Consider the following 5,156-nt stretch of genomic DNA (forward strand, 5'->3'; position numbering starts at 1 on the left):
GCCCAGACCCAGTCCGGGAAGTTCTGCCAGGCGCTCTCCGCCGGTGCCTCCCTGGTTATACTGTTATACAGGAAACCTGGCAGCGCGGGAGTCGCGCGGTCGAGGAGGGAGCGCGGGACGCCGAGCCCACGCGCGCCTGCCGGGGCAAGTGGAGGCGAGGCCGGCGAACGGACGCCCCGAGATGCCCGGGCAGGCAGGGTCGGGAGTGAGGCGCCGAGCGGGGGTTGAGATGGGAAGTGGGGTTGGGGTGGGGGGTGGGGAAAGGGACAGGGTGGGGAGGAAAGGGTGCGGCAGGTGGCTGGTCCGCACCTGGGAGCTCCGCGCGCCTGCTCTCCTTAGTTCCGCGCTGGGGCAGGATCTGCGTGGGCCGAATCCCACGCGAAGGAGAAGGTAGGCAAAGGGCTGCCCTCCATTAGGCGGGAGGGCAGCAGGGAGGTCCCCAACGCCGACCCAGGCGTTGACGCCTCTGTATCTTGCGTCGCCTGGGCGGTGGACGCAGGAGACCTCCTGGCGACTGGTGCGCTCCCGCGCTCCAGGGATCCTCCCGGCACTCCGTCCCCTCCACCAATCTCTCTCCTTCTCTGTGTGCCCCCAGGTCGGGGAAGGAGCCGTGGCCGGGTCCCCTTCTTACCCAGGCCGAGACACCGCGCCCGGTGGGCGTCCCTGCGCTGGGAATCCCTCTCGGAGTTTTTCTAGGCCCGGCCGGTCTGTGCGGGGAAAGGCCCTGGTGAGGGAGGTGGGCCCGGAGCTGGCGGGTCTGCAGTCCGGTTGGAAGTGCTCGCAGTGGGGGATTCAGGGTGCAAATGACCACCCCGCGAGCAGGAACGCCCGGACAAGACAACCAGCCCCAGCCCAGCATTCCCAGAGCCGCGCGCGGGAGGGACGCAGGGACTCCGGGACAGCAAATCCCCAGGTGAGGGGAGAAGGGGGAAGGCGGGGCAGGGGCGGCCCCACCCTCCTTGGGTTCTGATAGCGACCAGCCAGCGCCCCTTCAGACGCAGCCTTCCCGGCTCCGGGCCCCGGCCTTCTGCTTCAGGCGTCGTCTTCCCCATGCACCCCAGGGTCCCCAGCAGAGGCATTCTGGCTCCTCCTCGCCCCGCCCAGACACAGCTGCTTTGGGTATCGGTGACAGCACTCCTGAGCGTCCCTGTCCCTCTTCGCTCCCATTGCCAGCTCCGGTTCTGCGCAGCCTCTCCAGCTTCGCCCCTGGAAGCCCCGCCCAGGGCGATGGTGGGGGCCTAACCTGCCGGCTCCGCCCACCCGGCCCTTGGGCTCCCTGAGGCCCGCCCAGCCGACGTGAGTGCGCTGCGGGGTCCATGAGGAAGGGGCGCCGGGGCAGTGTCCTCCTTGGGGTTTGTTGGTCCAGCTCTGGGCAGCTCGATGACCCCGCCTCCGGGGCCCAGTGTGCTTAGTGACTCAGTTTACACTTTTTCCTCGTCGAGGAACGCTTGAGAAAGTGGCGAAGGAGCCCTACGGGGGGCCCGGTTGGACCCTGCTCCTTCAGTCCCTCAGCCTCGGCAAGCGGCGGTCTCCTGGCCCCTGGTCCGGGTCACCTTAGGAGGCAGGAGGAGATGTGGTCAGTGTGGGAGCTTGGAGGGGCCATGCACTTCCGGAGAAGACCACCGACTCATGGCTTTGGTGGAGGAGTGCAGGCAGATTTAGTTAGGCTCTCCCCCATCCCTGACACATTGGAGCCGAGGCGGGAACGGGGCTTGTGATCACTCCGGAGAGCTTTGGGGGCCCCTGCTCTGGGACTCCGCACGTACAGTCACTGTCTCAGAGTGCATTCTCCAGGGGCCACTCTCGTGGAGGCACCCGGGGGGTGCCAGGGCAGGTGGGCAGCCTTTCTCGGGGGAGGGGCGGTGTGAGAGCCGGAGAGCAGGGGGCGGGGCGGCCCGGCTGGGGCTCACGTCTGCGTTGAAGCCGATGGGGAAGGAGAGAGAAACCGAGAGAACCGGTTCCCCCGTCTTGACAGCGGAGGCCCCCACACCAAGGCCCTTGGACTAAACCGGGCAGGGACAGCCCGCAGGTAAAGCTGTTCTCCGGGGCGTCTGCAGAGCCCGCATCCCAACCCTGACCCAGGGGCCGGGCGCAGGCTCCTGGAGGGAGGCGGTGCTACGGGACTCTGCGGATCCTCTGCGGGCGGGAGGCGTCCAGGCGGGACAGGGCCCGGGGAGCGGCAGGCAATGGGCTGCTCTTCCCACTTGACTGACGGGAAAACGAAGGCTCAGTCAACTGAGTAAGCCTGGTGTCGACCTTAGAGCGGGCAATCACCCCTCATTTTAAAACCAAAGTTTCCCTCGCAGTCGATTTGGACCAAGACTACCCACAATCTCCCCACCGCAGGACTGAAGCGAGGCTGAAATCTTAGAATCAACCCCACGGAATGAAGGGGTTGTCCTAATTCCAGCACTGAGTGTAAGAATGGAAGCCTTAGATGTGAGTGTGAGAATGGAAGCCTTAGATGTGATTTTATTCAAGTCCCCATTTTAGAAATGGGAAAACTCAGGCCCGAAGGCGGACGGCGAGTGCAGCATCGGGACTCGAATCCAAGTCTGTCCCCGAGTGCGGGGCTATTCCAGGCTCGGTGGTCTTGACCTCCGCGGCCCTCCTCCTTGTTGCCTGCAGGAAAACGCCGCGGCCACGATGGCGGCGTAAGTGGAGGGGGATGTGTACCTGCTGGTGGAGCACCCCTTCGAGTACACCGGCAAGGACGGGCGCTGCGTGGCTATCTGGCCCAATGAGCGCTACTGGCTGCTGCGGCGCAGCGCCGAGCACTGGTGGCACGTGCGGCGCGAGCCTGGCGGCCACCGCTTCTACCTGCCCGCGCAGTAAGTGCGCGAGCTGCCTGCGCTGGGCAAATGACCTCCCCGCGAACAGGAACTCCCGGAAGAGACAACCTGCCACCGCCGCGCCGTCAGGTCTCCCCCCAGGCCCCGCGGCCCCGGAGCCGCTCGCCTACGACTACCGGCTTGTGAGCGCGGCGGCGGCAGCGGGCCCCGACGGCGCCCCCGCGGAGCCCCGAGGCCGCGCCAGCTCCCTGTGCGGCCCTTCGCAACGCGGCCCCGCGACCCAGCGCAGCAGCCTGGCGCCCGGCCTGCCCGCCTGCCTGTACTTGCGGCCCGCTCAGTCCCTGGACTACCTGGCGAGCGCCGCCGTCTCGCCTCCCGCCGGCCACCTCGGAAGCAGCGGCAGCTTCAAGGCCTGCAGTGTGGCGGGTTCCTGGATGTGCCCGCGGCCCCTGGTGCGCAGCGACTCAGAGACCGTCTACGAGGCCTTCCAGGATGTGCACTGCCCGCCGCGGGAGGAGAGCGCGGAACAGGGGAGGCGCGCTGGGGACCGAGCCCGCAAGGAGCCGGGGCGCGAGGAGACCTGCTCCGCTCAGCGTCGGGCACGACGCCCACCTCTGTCTGAAGACTTGGAATGAGCTCCCTCTCCCCAACCGCGAAACGGGAGCGGTGCAGGCCCCCAGTCCCTCATCTGCGATTCCCAGGCTCCAAAGCTGCCTGGAAGCCCGGAAGTTTTTCGTAATCCAATTGGTGGCAAAATTGCGCTTGAACTGATGTGAGGCTGTTGATGGTCTTTATTTATCAAACTTGTGTGAATATTAATGTTTTGCTGCAAAATGCAAATGAGCTCGATGGCCGGCTGCTGCCCCAAGCCCTGCTGGGAGGTTATGTAACCTACAGCAGGTGTGTGCCCCATAGTCTCTTTCCAAGTCCCAGCTGTTCTGTATTCCGAAGCGCATCTGGGCACGGAACGGGGGATTGCGGGCCTGCCGCCGGCTCAACAGCCTTGCCGGTCTCCCAGGAGCCTGGGGTCAGATGAGAGGGTGGATGTGAAAGTCAGACGTCTGCTTCCCTTTGAGGGTGCTTCCAACGTTTCAGATGGGTTTGTTTGGGTGCTTCCAACATTGATGGGTTTGTTTCAGAAAGGCGTCCGGTTATGGTGAGGTGGTTTTTTCCCCCTCTTCAGAATCCAGTTGTGTTAATCAGGGAAATCGAAAATAAAGCACGTTTTAAAAACACGCTTACATCCTCAGAACACTCTGGGCGACCCTGACATTTTGAACTTTAGGAACTTTTCAAGGAGGGGCAGCCCGAGTGGGAAAAAGGGATGCTCAGAACCATTCTTTCATCTGCCACCAGCTGTGTGATGATCTAGGGGCAGTTCCCTTCCTCTCTCAGGGTCTCGGTTTGTTCTTTAGCACAAAGGGAGGGGATGGACAGATGACCGCTGAACCTTGGGAGCCTCTGATTTCTTTCGCTGTGCCTGATGTCATTACCATGAACACTGATGCCCACCATGTGCCAGGACTGAGTCCGGGATGCCCAGACGAAGGAGACACGCCTCCGTAGGCCCCCTGCTGGATGTTCCCTCCGCTCGACTCGTTACAATGCAGAGCTCAGGTTTCGAGACTAGGGAAAGGGGAACTGGACTCTGCTGGGTCACCTGCCAGCTGCTGACAGCCACTTAACTTACACGCGAGGACGCTCCCCCAGGCCCAGCGTCCTCTGGTATAAGCACAATACCTAAGGATTAGGGTTGTGAGCCTTAAACGAGGTAAGGCTTCTAAGCACTTGGCAGCAGCAGGGGGTCCACCCAGACTGTCTGGGTCGTCCTGGTTTGGCTTCCTTAGGACTGTGCCGCTTTCACTCGAGCTCCTGCAGCGGCAGCCCGCCGCCTTGTGGCCAGGGTGGAAAACGGCACCCGGCGGGCGGGGCTGGAGACCGCGGCTGGTTCCTGTTTCGCGCCCCTGCCAGCCGGCCAGGCAGCTTCTCTGGGATGGATGGCTGGATGCCAGCGCTCTTCCCCCGCAGCGCCCCTGCGTTTCCTGCGCAGGCGCCCGGTGACGCACTTCCCAGCCTCTCCACATTCTCTGTGCTGGTGACGGTGGGAGGGTGCCTGCCCGTCTGAGCGGAGCCCCTGGAGGTGGGGGAATGGCCTTGCTCTTTGAACCTCGCGTCTGGCCCAGGGTCTGGCTCAGACAGAGTGCACAGAGAGTGTGTGCTGAGGGCGGAGGTGCGGCAGCCCCTTACCTATGAGCCAGGCCTCTGTAGGTCTGCCCAAGGGCCACCACCAGGCCCCAGGACCAAAGAGAAAGGAGACTGCCCAGGTCCTGACATCTCCTGAGAAGACAGATCACCCTGGCTGCC

The 5,156-nt window shown here is 64.1% G+C and overlaps 1 pseudogene; it reads left to right on the forward strand.

Annotated features, from left to right (window-relative positions):
* The first annotated feature begins 2,646 nt into the window (after nucleotides 1-2,646).
* On the forward strand, nucleotides 2,647-3,913 carry LOC129018221 (rho GTPase-activating protein 27-like; annotated as a pseudogene).
* The last annotated feature ends 1,243 nt before the right edge of the window (nucleotides 3,914-5,156 follow it).

This window comes from Pongo pygmaeus, chromosome 19, assembly GCF_028885625.2.
Source record: "Pongo pygmaeus isolate AG05252 chromosome 19, NHGRI_mPonPyg2-v2.0_pri, whole genome shotgun sequence".
NCBI classification, from domain to species: Eukaryota; Metazoa; Chordata; class Mammalia; order Primates; family Hominidae; genus Pongo; species Pongo pygmaeus.